Here is a 16,445-nt window from a genome sequence, read left to right as displayed (position 1 = left end):
TAAGTACTGGCTAATGATGCACTTGACTAAAGTTTCTTTTTTTTTTCCAATTGGTTATAAGTAAGTAGTTGTTTATACTTAATAGACCATGTTAATTACTGCATTTCTGAAATTTATTGAACAATTAAAATAAAGCACCAGAGAGTTGTTATACCGAAGGGAACGATCCTACAGTGAGTGTTACACAAAGGGACAATTAAACAACCTAATACCACTGAGCCTGTTCCAGCTGATAATTCCACATATCTATTAACAGAGTTCAAGTCTAAACTTCATTCTGTGTTTTGTCACTGCATTAGCCACTTTGTCCAAGGATCTGACCTAAATTACTTTTTAGACACTGGCAGAACTCTCACAGACTGCAGTTTGCTTTGGATTAGGCATCCCAAATGACTGTTTTTTTGGCCTAAAATAATGGAAGTCTACCAAACTGATTTGTCACCTTTGCCTGATGTTCACACATACTAATGAGTTCTGAAAATGTTAATTTGCTTTGTGCCCAGATCAAATACACTGCTCTGTCAGAATAAAATAAGTTCAGAGCCAACAAATTTACATGAGTGTAGTTTATTCTGAAAACATTTACATGTCATTAATACATTAACATAATATGATGTTCAGAGCATATTTAACAGTGACTGGGATGCTCCTGATTAGGAATTGTGGGCAGTGGAAAGATCACAGCTTTTCTGTGTCGTGGGTTTTTCAGGCATCCCTGGATTACCTTATATCAAGGGAGCTGACACCTTCTGCTGAAGAGAAAACTGGAGATCACAATGCTTTAAGCTATTATTTTCCTGTGGGATCATCTATTCTTACTGGTGATTGATACTTTTGAGTTTTGCTGGACATGTGGGACTTGGTTCAGCTGTCCAAACACAGGTGTCTATTATCATTTTAGCTTCATGGTATCCTGCCTGGCCTCTAGCTCTCATTTGAGAAGAGAATGTGTGTACCTAATAACCTAACAAAACCAAACTGGATACCACAAAGAATTTCAAATAGGCACCACTGTCTGTGATTGACAACAGAGGAGAATCCTTGGTCTTCCCTATCTATATGACAACAGAGGAGAATCCTTGGTCTTCCCTATCTATAATGGAAGCATGAACACCTTGCTCATATGTAGATAGCAATGTATTCACACCAGAATTTAAGGTCTTAATCTGGAGCTGAATCCTACCCATGGCTAGCATATATGAACCTCCTAGAGATTCCTAAACTTCCTGTTGACTTCCAAGCCTAACCTTAAACAGTAAGGGTAAGTAAATTCTTTACTTCGCAGAGATCTTCAGGCAGATCTCTATTGAATTTTCTCAGAGTAGAAAATGGGGAATTTTTTTTTTACAGTTTTCTGCTACTTCTTATCCTAACAGCAGAGAGAATCTGCTTGAATGGCAGAGCCCAATGTTATCTTTTGCTACACTTGCTATGGAGAGGCTTTTTTCTAACATAGTTTGAGTGGCTTTTCTAACCCAGTGTAGGGCTCCCACCCCATTCAGACAATTAAGGTGTTTCACCACACTCAGATGACTAAGTATTGAATTGGAGAAGCCATTATACCAATCCTGCAAAACAGATTCTTGTCCCATGCATGTATCTCATCCTATTGAATAACTGGTTTTTTTCTCCTTTCAAGAAGCCTTTGACTGACAGCAGCTGGATTGCTGCTTTTCACTGCTGTGAGCAGTTATGCAGGGTCAGTGAAAATCCTGGGAATATCAGACTGCTCTTGCGCTTAGCAGTGAAAGCACAGCTGTACATGCTGCCCCAAACTCCTGCAGAAGCCTGTCCTGTAAATTAAAGCTTTTTGTTAGCAAAGCCTGAGACTTAACTATTGCAAGCTGAATGGGAGAAGTGGTCACCAAAGCATCCCCGCAGATCACAACTTTCATAGCAGGGAAGGAATGGAGGTGGTCCAGAGCAGGTCGGTCTCAGCTGGCTCACCTGTTTTCAAATTTTGAGCAGCAGAGCAAGAGTAAACAACCGAGCCTGCGATCTGACTGGCAAATCAAACAGGCTCTGTACACATGAGTTGAGAGAGGGATATGGCCTTATGGGAACCCAGTGACTGAAGAGAACTGGAGGAGGAATTTAGCAAAATAGCTTTGCAGAGAGTCAAATGTACCTGTCTCTGCTATGTGGCAAACTTTGTGAACAGGGAATCCAGGTGGGAGGTTATTTTTCATCTTCAGCCTTAAGTCAGACCTGCTGCTCAGTCAGTAGAGCCAGTATTTTTTAAGTGTAGCCTTTCTGGAGGGCAATGAGCAATTGTGTTTCTCTTGACTGAACAAGACTTTGAGTAGCAACGTGCTGCCTGGCAACATGATTGCTCCTAGCTGGCTGGATGATGTCTACCAAGGCTATGTGTGACGTCACCCAGCAGCTGCCAGCCGTGAGCTGATTACAGCCATATGATGATCAGCCATTTGGATTCACACACAAACATCTCATTCATGCTCAGCTGCTGCTTTCTTCCCCGGGTAACAAAAAGGCTCTTTGATACAATCATGGCACAGGGAATATCATCAGACCACAAGAAAGAGCATTTAACTCCATCATGTTTTTGAACAATGGCTTGGAAAATTACTCCCCTTAAGGTGCAAATAAGAATACATTGCCAAACACATGATGTGGCAGCACATCTTAGTGGTACTGACTGTCGAGAGGTACTTTGCTGCATGACTCTAGAATTGCCTACCCATTACAGATAGGGTGGGTAAGGGCAGGTGGAAAGGGAAAAGGATCAGTATGCCTTGTTTTAAACTGCCTGCCTTCAAAATGTAGCAGAGCAATTAGAGCTGAGGCTTAAACATAGCAACAAACCAGAGTCTGTGGTTAGCGCTAGTCCTGTGGTTGCATTTAAAACCCTGTCCAAGCCCACAGAGCTGTTAATGCTCATGACCATGAAGAATTGAGTTTGTATTACATACAGATTTTGTGACAATGGAATTTGAGGCTGTTTATTTATTTATTTATTTTTATCACATAGTGCTGGAATAGTTCATTTGGGAATAAGCACAGCTACAGAGATAAATCAGTGTCGTAGTCCATGCTACCCTCATTTTTTCCCCCATCTTCAAAAAGTAGACTTCTATAGGCATGTGTTGTTCATTAGAGGGCACCACTGATATTAGGAGCTCTGTTACTTGATCCATACCTTTACTGCTCTTTAATCACAGAATAAATCTTACTCAGCATTGTTAAAGTCAGTGAATAAATTCTCCATTGGAACTTTTGCTGATTTCCAAAATGCTATTTTTAACTTTCTGGTTTTAGTATATGTATGTATGTGTATACTTGCGGTACATAAAAATCATTTGTCAGGGGACATTTCCACTTTATTATTAGTTTTTTTTCAGTTTTACTTATACAACTTTGCATCCAAGAAGGCTAGATTGCATATCAGATTAATTTTAACCACGATTCTGGGTTTTTTTCTTTGTTATTTATCCATTTGAATTACTATTTTGTTCATAAACCTTCTAATTAAATAAAATAAAATGAATTTTTCTCAATTATGTTATTTATCCTAGTCTCCTTTTTTGTGCAACCTCTGGGTTTTATGCAATGACAAAACTCATGTTCATTCAGTTCAATTTTTTTTCAGCTAAGAGCTCAAGATATTTCAACATCCGATGCATGAGACTAACGTGAATGGAAAAGGAAGAAAAGAGTAAAAATTTTCAACCATGATAATAATAAAATATTAAAAATTCTTCCCAGAACACCTTGGAACAATAATGACTTTGTTCTAAGGGTGGTTATTCGATTCTATAAAGTGCTGGTGGTTTGGGTGCATTCTTAAAAGCTCCAAAGAAAAAAAAAAGAAAAAAAACCAGTGACATCAGACATTTCATGTTTTAAATTATTAGCTAGCTGTGTATTTATATCACTTTTTTCAACTCTGTACAGAAATACAGTGTTTACTGCAAGGTGTTCACGGTATGTCCAGAAGACTGAAAGAGCTACCTGTCCCTACTGAGGAGAGAAGGCACGTGGGATAGCCTACATAAATATTCTGCAGAACACTAATGAAAGTGCATCACTAAATGATAACAGTTAAAATATCAAATTAATATTTCTGTGAAATAAAGCAATTTTACAGAATCACAAAATTACAGAATCGCAGAATCTTTGAAGTTGTCTGGGACCTTCTAGAGATCAATCTGGCCCAACCCCCGGCTCAAGCAGGGTCACCTACTGCAGGTTGCCCAGGACTGTGTCCAGTCAGGTTTTGAATATGTCTAAAGATGGAGACATTGCAACCTCTCCGGGCAACCTGTTCCAGTGTTTGAGTACCCTCACCGTAAAAAAAGTTTTTTCTTATGTTCAAATGTTTTGTACTTCAACTTGTGGCCATTGTCTCTTGGAAACCACTGAGAAGAGTCCATCTCTCATTCCCTTCTTCCCTCCTGTAAGATATTTATCCACATTGGTAAGATTCCCCTGAGCCATCTCTTATCCAGGCTGAACAGTCCTAGATCTTTCAGCCTCTCTCCTCACATGAAAGATGTTCCAATCCCTTCATCATCTTCATGGTCCTTCTCTGAAGTCAATTCAGTAAGCTGATATATACTTGAGCATCATATTCACACCTAAATATACATGTATGAATATGCACAGATGCATGTTGATATAGGTATGTTCTGCAGAAATCCCATAAAGTGCCTTTGCCTTGGTCTTCTCAGACCTTTTGGGATGGGAGGTGAGAGAAGCTATTTGACTGCCTTTAACCCTACCACTACTACAATGGTTAGCTGAGGAAGCCTGACCACATATTCCTGCATCAGTCCTGGGTTTGTTGATGCAGGCTAAGGTATTACAACCTAGCTGGCAACCTAATTAGGAAAAGGTTAAAGTTTTGTTGCTTTTTCAACATGGAACTTAAATGGTCCGCACCTAACAAATTTGTATCTGGACAGAACATGCTGGTGTTAAATCCCTATATGTAGCAAGGACTTCTCCTGCCCCTCCTCTTTCACTCCGCTTGCCTAGCACGCCCAAAGACATCCTGTCATGCTCTGCGGCTTCCTGGGCTGTCGCAACACCTATGTGCCATGTTCAAAGGTCACATCCCTCCCTGTTTTGCATTGCACTGCAAAATAAATGGTGCTCTGCCAGTGGTACGGAAAGGGAGATTTTGTGGGTTAAGCCCAGTGAGCAGCTCAGCTCCACACAGCTGCTTGCTCACTCCCACCCAGTGGGATACAGGAGAGAATCGGAAGGGTAAAGTCAGAAAACCTGTGGGCTGAGATAAAGAAGCTTTAATAGGTAAAGCAAAAGCTGTGTGTGCAACCAAAGCAAAACAAGGAATTCATTCACTACCAAGAAAGCAAGGCTTCATCATGCATAATGATTACTTAGGAAGACAGACACCATAACCCTTCCTCCATCTTCCCCCAGCTTTTATAGCTGAGCATGACATCATATGGTATGGAATATCCTTTCGGTCAGCTGGGGTCAGCTGTCCCAGCTGTGTCCCGTCCCAACTTCTTGTGCCCCCACAGCCTACTCGCAGTCAGGCAGTGAGGAGCAGAAAAGGCCTTGACGCTGCGTAAGCACTGCTCAGCAGTAACAAAAACATTGCTGTGTTATCAACACTGTTTTGGTCATAAATCCAAAACACAGTACCATATGGGCTGCTATAAAGATACTGAAAAGAATAGGACAGGCTTGTACCTATTTGTGCTTGTCAGTAGCAGTTGATGGTCAGAATAATCCCCTGACAGTAACAGTAGTTATCTTTGCAGGATGCTTCAAGCAAAGCTTATTTGAACCCACATATAAATATTGTTCTTATCACAAGTACACTTTCAAACAACCTTGAGTTAATTTACTTGAGTTGGAAACACTCCAATAATACTTTTTCTCCACTGATCTTGCTTAAATTTTTATATCATATTTTTGATCCTTGGATCTGAAAGCTCCTTGAAGAGGAATCAAGGTTTTTCTTCATTGTACTAATGCAGAAAGAGGGAAGAGTTGGTTAAATTCACTGCATTAGCAGTTAAGGCATCATTCTTGTGACCAAACACCTCGGCTCGTTTCAAAATCTTTTATGCCTGACCTATCCCTATTTCACATAATTTCAGGAATAGTAATTTCATTGTGGCTTCATTCGTCAGTAATACATGCTAAAAGGAAATAATCACAGTATATATAACGCACTCATTTTCTCTATCCTGTAGAGAAGACAGCTGTCAAGGAAGGGTTTTGATAAATCATGAAACCTAACAAATTAGAAAGAAAGCACACATTAGTTACAAGTTATTGTCATGTAAATAATCCATTTGTTTCATAAATAGTGTCCTAATTGTCAAAAAGGCAGCATGAAGCACAAACTGATGTGATTAGACCAAGATGTAAACAAGAATATAAAAGATTGATCAAAAGCATTTAAAAAGTTACTCATAATATAATAATTTGTGGATGGGGCTTTCTCTGGGAGGAAGTGAAAATAACCAAGAAATGATTCAGAGAGGGAAAATATAATGATCTTTGAATAACAGGATACTGAACAAATAATGTGATTTCATGCTAGGGAAAGTAAACAGTGGTGAAATGAAAGATGAATTCTCTTAAGAATGATTATAGGGAATTAGAGATGGAGGACAAAGGAAAAAGCAAACATATTAAATAATTACCATCAGCCAACATAAATGAGGAGAGGGGTAAAGAACATAACTTTTCTGAAATGAATAAATGATTTCCAGAGAAGACCCCCTTAGGAACTCCAAAACGCATACATAAAAGAAATTATGGTTAGTCATTTTTACAGTTGTCAAAAAGGTAAGTTCCTTTAAGACTGTTAAAATGACAAGTCATGGAATGACTGAAAGCCTTTAAGGGAAATGCAGTTTAAAAAAAAGAAAAAAAGGATTACTGGATTAAAAGGAGAATCACATGTTCTATTCATTCATGTAAAAAACCTATGGAATGAGTCAGCTAATTAAACTGTTCAAAATGGAGAGGTGGGAATGCGAAATGAGAGACCACTTCTTTTTCCTGATGGAGACCATTTCAGAAACCATGTAGAAGAATATTTTTTAAAGTACCATTGATTGACTTCATTGACAAATGGAATGTTCACGATTAACAATACAATACTTTAGGGGGTTATCTGACATTTATTAGACAGAAAGGTAATTTTATTTTTTATGTATTTTATTTTTATGATGAGAAAAGAGTACTGGTCTGTATATTCAGCAGCTACCAGCTAAGGTGCAGACTTGCTGCGAGATATGAGATCACCGATTTAATGTCTCTGTGTGACTTTGACTTGACTGGTGTTCAGCCAGGTCTTGATAGTGAGTTCAAAGAGGCTTGAATTTGTTCCCTAGTTCTCTTCCCTCCTTTTGCAGTAAGTTTTTTGGAACATGGACTGCCTGCTGATATGCAAAACATAATAGTACTTAGTTACTTGTCTTCTGAATGCTACTAAATTCAAATAATTAATCATTGTAAAACTATATCAAAAAAGTTAATGAGGAAAAGCTGAATCATACAGGTAAATAGGAAAACAGTCTTCTGAATTAAAATTGCTTAAAAGAAGCCAAACACAAACTGAAAAAAAAAAAAAGTATCGGGGAAATGTTGAAAATGTCTTTTAAGTGTGCCATGAAATATATTGTTCCCAAAGAGAAAATGAAGAGAATGCCATCTTAGTGTGCTATGAGAGGGTAGTATAACTCTTAGGAGGTGGTATTATTGCTGTGAAAGGCACTTGTTATACCTCACCCAGAGCACTTTCTGCAGCTTTTGTTGCAATACCTCAGCAAGAGCATAATTGCCCTTGAGCTAGTAAGAAGCAGAACAGCAAGAATAATATCCTTTGAGATGTGTCAGAGAGAAAGGTTAAAGGAGTTTGGTCTAGTGCAATATAAGAAGAGACTTTGTAACAAATTAATTGAAGTTGCTGGGGCTATTAACAAGCTACCAGCCATGATCTGAGAACAGAAAATCACAGAAAAATAAAGCTTGTAAGAATGGCTTAATTTTAATACTTAGCCTGCTAAAACACACAACATACAATAGACCAGATGCTCATCTGGGGAAGGTTGAGGTCAGGCTATGAATTCCATCAAATTACACTAATTTACACCTGCTGAGGATCTATCTTGCAATTAATTTGCCCTCAAAACATTCTTGTTCATATTAAGCCTTTTCATTTTAGTAAGTAGAGTAACTTACTAAAATGGATAAATAATTCCTTCAAAGTGACACACAGCGTGAGTATCAAGAGAGTTTTTCTTTTGTTTTGTTTCATTTCTCCGTTGGTGTCATGTTTCCTTTCCTCCTGCTTTCATTCGAAGTCCGCTAAGCACTACAATTGAGACAGATCAGAATAAGGTTCTTTGATCAATCAGGTGTCAGACAGAAGTTGTGGGAAGACTTTTTTCCTCTCCATGACACAGTTCAAGCATTTTGGGATCTTCTCAATGTCAAACTTAATTTAATTTATTTCTTTATTGTACTGAAATACTTGCCTGGGGGAAAATACTTTGGAAAGATGCTGCCCTTAGATCACATATTAAACTGCGTGTTTACTTGACGTGTTTTCAAAACTTAAGGTTAATCTAGGCTGACATACACTTAGTAACAAAATAAGGCCTATAATTTCATAACACTGTGTCTGCTAGTAGTTAAACTTGATGGGAAACTTCTCCATAATGTATAATTTGGAAAAGTTGCTATATGGTAATAATTTCACTCCTTTTCAGAGAACGTACGTGGTTAGACCTAGACCTAGACCAACTCTCAGATGTTCTTTTCCACTGTCCTGAACTGAATAGAAGTTAAGAAAGTACAAAAGTGTGGAAAAAGGACAAAATACCATGGAAGCAACCCACGATTACACTAGAAGCAAACAGAGACAATATACACATTAAAATCCAACAAGAACCTGAAAAGTCATTCTGTGAGCAGTGAAACTGATTGAGCCTTGTTTCAAATTACCTTGTGCGAATTAGTTGATCATGTACATGGATTCTATTATTTCTAACCAGAACTGCCTAGGAACTCACATCAAATTCTAATAAAAATGAGTCCAAGGCAGCATTTGAGCCTCTAAAGGCAGTCTCTGTATACTGTAAAGAGTGGACATTGTATCATGGCCTGTGTCTATCGATGCTAGTTCAGAATTGTCGCTCCTTTAGGCTACTGGGGATCAGCACAGTCCAGGTGCCCTGGACTTCACTGGCCATTTAATTTAGTAGAACGGTTACTGAAACTCTGTGGGCCATAGAATCCAAGACATTCCCAAATCCCTTTGTCACTCTTCTAGATAAACACAGTAGTTATCATTACTATTTACTATCTCCAGCAAAGTTACAGCCAGAAGCATCAGTCAAACACAGGAACTCAGTGTGGAGCTCCAGAGCAGGTGTCAGATCATCCCTGCCCATGTTGGTTAGCCTTGCCTAAGGGCCAAACTCCAACCCAGACACTCACTCAGAGAACAGGGAGCATCCTAAACGCTCCACAGCTTTACTATGAGGACAACTCTATACATGATGGTGACATGTTAAGGGAAGGTTTGGGTCCAGAAAGATGGTAGATTGACATTTACTGCTGTGAGGAGGTGGTATACTTTTAGCCCTTTGACTTTGTGCTCCAGGTGATTTTGACACCAATAACATTGCTATATTCCAAAGTAGCATCTTGGCTGGCTGCCAGATGCCCACCCAGCTGCTCTCTCCTTCCTCCTCCTCAACAGGAGGTAGGGAGAAAACAGGATGGAAAAGCTTGTGGGTGAAGATAAGGACAGGGAGATCACTCACCAATTACTCTCTGTCCTGGTTTCATCTGAGATAGAGTTAATTTTTCCTAGTAGATGGTATAGTGCTGTGTTTTGGATTTAGGATGAGAATAATGTGATAACACACTGATGTTTTAGTTGTTGTTAAGCAGTGCTATTATTATTATCATTATTATATTGTTATTATTATCATTACTATTTTACTTTATTTCAATTATTAAACTGTTCTTATCTCAACCCAGGAGTGTTTCTCACTCTTACTCCTCCAATCCTCTCCCCCATCCCACCGGGGTAGGGGGAGTGAGCGAGCGGCTGCGTGGAGCTTAGTTGCTGGCTGGGGCTAAACCACGACATAAGTCAAGGACTTTTCAGCTTCTCATGCTCTGCCAGGTGCACAAGAAGCTGGGAGGGGGCACAGCCAGGAGAGCTGACCCGAACTGACCGAAGGCCTATTCCATACCATATGACATCATGCTCAGTATAGAAACTGGGGGGAGTTAGTCAGGGGGCAGTGATTGCTGCTCAAGCTATCTGGGAATTAGTCAGCAGGTGGTGAGCATTTGCATCACTTTTTTTTCCCTGGGTTTTGTTTCTCTCTAACTTTTTGTTGTTTTCCTTTTCATTAAATGACCATTATTATTATTTTTATTATTAATTGTATTTTATTTTATTTCAATAATTAAACTGTTCTTATCTCAACCCATGAGTTTTCTTACTTTTGCCCTTCCAATTCTCCCCCCCATCCCACCGAGTGGGGAGAGGGTGAGCTAGCAGCTGTGTGGTGCTTAGCTGCCGACTGGGGTTAAACCACGACACCGTCACAGGCAAAACAGGCTTGACTTGGGGAAAATTTCATTAGTTGTCAATTAAAATAGATTCATCTCTTGCCTCAGTTAAATACACTCCTGACATTTTTTTGAGTGTAGTAAATGGATTTGAATTTCCATAGTATATAGCATGAGAAAGGAAGGAAGAGTTTGCCCCTCAAAGAAGCACTCCTCTTTTTTGCTCATTGACCAACAATCGCAGCTCACTTTTGACTTGGGTGAGATTGGTTGGAGATTGAGTGATTGGTTGGAGACCTTATTGCGACCTTCCAATACTTCAAGGGGGCCTACAGGAAAGATGGGGAGAATATTTTTAATAAGGCCTGTTGTGACAGGACAAGGAATAACGGATTTAAACTAAAGAAGAATAGATTTAGACTAGACATTAGAAAGAAGTTTTTTACAATGAGGGTGGTGAAGCACTGGAACAGGTTGCCCAGAGAGGTGGTAGAGGCCCCATCCCTGGCATCATTCAAGGTCAGGTTGGATGGGGCTCTGAGCAACCTGATCTGGTTAAAGCTGTCCCTGCTCACTGCAGGGGGGTTGGGCTAGATGCCCTCTAAAGGTCCCTTCCAACCCAAAGCATTCTATGATTCTATGATTACATGATTTACCTTTCTCGTACAGCCTTTTCTCCTTATCAGTGAGAGAATCACACAACAGCTGTTTCTTTCAAAACAGACTAATGGGGGAAAAAAGAAAAAAATAACAAAAAAAGAAGAGTCTAAATCAAAGATGAACACATCCACAACTGAACCTGCACATCTTGTACTCAATTTGAAATGTTTCCTTTACTCAAAAATGAAACCAGTGATGCAGATGGAAAACAAATGAATCCACTGGGCTTGAATACTCACAGGCAACAGTGAGGAAGACTAGATTTTTCTTTTTTCTCTGAGTAAGTGCTGCTGCACAGACTAACCATGCATTGCTAATCATATTTACAGAGCTGATGTGCTCAAAGGACATCCTGTTGGGAAGCAGAGTGTGGGGAATATGACCTCATGCTTTATGCATTTCAAGGAAATGCTGCAACAGGTTGTGAGAAACATAGATGAAATTGGAAGAATTCTATTAGTAGTGGTGAGAAAATGAAGATAGCTTTTAAATGTGTACCAGCTAAGGAAAATAATAACTTGGAGTTAATTGACTCCAGTTGAAAACCTGGGGCATATGTTTTGATCAGTTCACAGCATTTTTTTTTTTTTAAGTTCCCTCCAGTTTCTTCCCCATTTTGCAGACACAAATAAAGCTGAAAACACAATGATTTCTATATTCTTTGCATTAGACCTTCATATAAAAATGATCAATTCTAGTCTTTATAAGTGGCAATAGCTCTAGGGTCTCAAATTTGAGGCAATGAAAGTTTCTTGGTTTTCAGGAAGTTTTTTTGTTTGGTTGGTTGGTTTTTGGTTTTCCTTTCTTTTACTTTGTTTTAATTATGTCTTCTGGAATATCTTATATTTCACACAATAAGCCATATATACTTAGTCTGTGTTTTTTCTAAAATGTTGTCTGTCTGAAGGTATTTCTAACCATTCTTATTCACTGGAAACAGTGATGATGGGAAGAAAGAACCTTTCACACCAAACTGAATCTAAGACATAATGCTCAAAAGGGTTAAGGCAGTGAGCAAGGTATATGGACACTGACAGGAATAGTAGTACAATGTCCCTACATATAGCTCAGATGTACACAGGCATCTCATGGTTACGTATCTATTTAGATCATTCTCATGGCAGGTTATTACAGCCAAGTGGCTTTACTTCATATATGAATCAGAATAAATGACTTTGGAATCATCACATATATGTGCAGAAATCTTTCATCCCATTCAAACCAGTTTTTCACATCAGGCCCCTTTCTGTTGCCTGGAAGAAAAAAAGCAGTTGAGAAGTTTTGCAGGCATATTAATCTAGTTATTCTCATAGTTATTAATGCCTTAATCTAGTTATTCTCATAGTCACATTCTTTTTCTCTTCTTTTCTCAATTGGTCTTCAACCTGACCTTGACTTGTAACATTGTGCTGGATTCAAAACAGATATTTAAATGTGGAACAGAAAGATTCTACACCTATGGTGGGACCTCTGAGATAACTTCAAAGGGGACTTAAGGTCAGTACTGAAGTGTTTAATTTTAGTGGTTTGTCAGAGTACAGGATCTACAGCCTGGTGTTATCACCTATCTAGGCTTTTAAGAGTATAATCTATAAAAGCCATAATACTGACCCTGGAAACCATCTAAGATGGTTAATTGCAGATACTATCAGCAAGATGATGCTTCTCAGGAATTTTGGTGCATCTTTCCCCTTACAATTTACTACCCTGGTGAAGCAGATAATTCAACAAGGCCACTTCTTGATCAAGACAGCAATGTGGGTCCTTTCCTTTCACCCAGTAGCCAGTAATTAGAAATACTCATCTGGAATATATGAAACCCTGAATCAACTCTGCCCTCTGATTTAAAGCAGGGATTTTGCATCCGAATCTCCAGCATCCCAGCTGAACACATAGACCATTTGATCAGAGAATATGCTCAGGTATTAATTTCATAATATCTAGCCATGTTTAAAGAGTCAAGCATAAATTGGGCTACATGAAAAACAAAAGGAGACTGTGTCTCTAATGTAATGGCAGTGAAACTCATAAAGGAAAGACAAATACAATCCTGAGCTTTGCCTGAAAGTATTTGCACTCAAACAGCCTATGAAAAGTCACCTGAGACCAGACATGGTCATTCAGATATCAGACCTTCCTATAAATTTTTGTTGAAGCTGTTTCAGTTTTTATTGAGTCAATAGATATTCATCAGCTGAGACTGTAGGAAACCATAACAGCAATCATTTAGGACAGAAGGTTGGCTCTGAAACCTGTGAGTAGCTGAAGAATATTATTTGTTGATTTATTTATTCCTCTATATATTTTTACAAAGTGGAGTGTTTTCAACAGGAGACAAATGGGAACAATATACCCTCAAATACCTTATACTCTAATTGTTAGTGCATTTACTTAAGAAGGGTAGGTTTGATATTGCTTAGACAGAAAGACAGACAGAACTTAAACTTCTCCATTTCCTGAAGACTATTTTAACTACTTGACTAAAAGGCAGAGAGTTATTTTCTCATCTAGCTATCTTCTGCAGGAAAATACTATCTTTCTCCTTTCCCTCCTTTTTTAGAAAAGGTTTTAGCTATTTAATTTCAGGAGAAGGATCTGTTTATGAATCCAGAGAGGACTAAGCTATTTGGAAATTAAAAGCCTGCTTCCCTCTGAGAGCATTACTAAAATTTCTGTCTTCTGAAAAGCATGAGTGGGAATCATACCTTTGCTCTGGCACTGTATAGGAGAGCCTGGGTAGGGGTCACTGATTCCTCTTCCCAAGAAAATGCTTTAATCCCTACCGCAAGTGAAAACTGAAGTGTCCCCTTTCCTTTTTCTTTGAATGGTGCCATGACCTCATCTAACATTCAACAGGAAATATATGCTTTGAAGGAGGGGAACAATGGATACTGATTTTATACCTTTTACAAAATGAGTAATGTACTGAAATTTTTCAACACTAGAAGGATATCAAACCTTTTAATTGACTCAGGTGGGCTTTTAATTTCACTGCAGATATTTCAAAGTTGAAAACTTTTAAGAAGCATTTTGCAAAGTTGACATCCAACAAAAATCAATGAGTTCATAGGTTGTCTGAAACAAGAATCACATCCAATCAATTTTTCATCTTGCATATGGTTTTCAGGACACTCATTAAGCTACTCTAGGCATATTGAAAAGATATTGATCTTTACCGAATGTGTAAACAAATCCTTTGAATGTTGCTGTATTGAACACTCATAAACTCTATAGATAGATTCAGGAAAATAGAAAGTAATATACAATTCTAGCATGCAGGCTTGCAATACCAGGTTCACCTTACAGAACACAATTCTTTGTAGAAGGGCACATTTTTGGTTCATGTTTTACTTGGTGTCTACTCCAGATCTTTTTCTGTAAAGCTAGAACATATAGTCACTCAGTCTTAGGAATCAAAGGTAGTTGAATATGACTTTTGCAGCATTGCTTTCTAGTGGATCTTCACAACAACAGTGATTCTTGTAGGCTTAGACAGGCCTTAAGTTTGACATCCCCAGGCTTTTTGACTTTAGTCCACGATTTCTGCATAAATTCCATTGATTACTGCTTACCATTTATGCAGAATGGCACTCCCAGTACATCAAGAAGCCTCAAAGGACAGAGAATATACCAGATCCTCACAAAATTGTTGCATTTATTAATAGACTTTGATAATAATATTTTTTCATGCTACAAAACTTACTCATTTGAGTTTCCATTACTCATAAGAAACATACAAGTGGACTATGCACATGATGCAAGAATACTTCACTTAGATCTGAATTTGCTTATTATTGTTTGTTTACATTTTTAAAAAACATCCAATAATAATAATAGATGAATGTACATTTCTAAGTAATCAACATTTATTTACACATTAGTATGATAAGGATATTTAGTTTTTCTGCAACATTTTTTTGGCAGTGGATCTTGAAATACTTTGCAATGGAGTCTAAAATTATTTAATCCATGTAAAAGTTGCAAGATACACAGCATGGAAAGCAAATACGGTGGTGACAGAAAAAGATGAAGACAGACAAACCCAACCACTTTTGCTTCCTTTCTTTACCCAACATACCAAAAAACAGTTCCTTTGGTATCTTCATAGGATAGAAAATTGAAGTTAAATTTCCCTAAGTCCTCTTTCTATTTCTTACTGGTTTTGGCAGTCCAAAAAACCCTGTGATGTTGAACTTTGAAAGTGTTTCCCAATGATCCCAAAATGCTAATTGTGCTCAACATCTGCTTCTTCTCCAACCTTTTATTTTTGATGTTGACAAAGGTTATATTCCATCACAGAGTACCTTCACCTGCTGCTGTAGATCACGATATCATAGAATCATAGAATCATAGAATTGTTTAGGTTGGAAAAGACCTTTAAGATCATCCAGTCCAACCATTAACCTACACTACTTACCTTTCCCCTGAACGTAGAGATGTACTGCAGTTGAGAAGATGAGAAGAGAGAGAAAATTTTCTGTGACTTTGGTGCTACAGTAGAAATCTTGTACAGACCATGCTGATGGGACCTGCCGATTTCTACTCTGACAGCCTTAAAGGCTGCCTAGTGTTTTGTAGACCTCATCTCTGAAGGCTTTTCACTCACATCACCTCCAATGCACGTGCTATAGTAACTGCCTTAATAAGTTGATGTCTCATAAAAGACACTGATGCAGAGAAAAAGCCTGTATATTACTCACAAAGTTCTTTCTTCAACCAACCTTACAGCCCCCACATCAATAAGGAAGGGAACAATCGTACAAAGTAAAGAGCAAAGGATTTCTGATAAGAATTGCTTAGTACCGGGGCTGATTGACTCTTTCTGACACCTTAAAGCTTCCCACATCGGGTAATGCCTTTCCTGAAGCCACTGCTGGGTCTGGTTGATAAGGGTACTTGAAATGCTGAAAGCTGTGATCTTGTTAAAGAGGGTCAAAAGAAGCAATCTTAGTAACATTTCAATGGTTGGATTATTGCTACTGAAGAGAGCAGTAAACGCCACTTACAACTAAATTTTCCACTTCATCCGAGGTGTGGATAACTGTTCTTCTGATATCTTTCCCTCAAGGAAAGCTCTGTTGTACTAGGCAAAGGAAAATAATTACATATTTAAAGGTACAGCCATCTTAGATAAATTAAATGCAGTGGGGAAAAAAATAAACACAAACCCAGGGAAAAAAAAGAAAGGAATTACTTACAGACATTTTGCTTATTGAATATATTTGATTAAATCAGGGAAA

The sequence above is a fragment of the Pelecanus crispus genome, chromosome 2, assembly GCF_030463565.1.
Source record: "Pelecanus crispus isolate bPelCri1 chromosome 2, bPelCri1.pri, whole genome shotgun sequence".
NCBI classification, from domain to species: domain Eukaryota; kingdom Metazoa; phylum Chordata; class Aves; order Pelecaniformes; family Pelecanidae; genus Pelecanus; species Pelecanus crispus.
The sequence above is the reverse complement of the archived record's forward strand: the minus strand, read 5'-3'. Positions refer to the sequence as shown.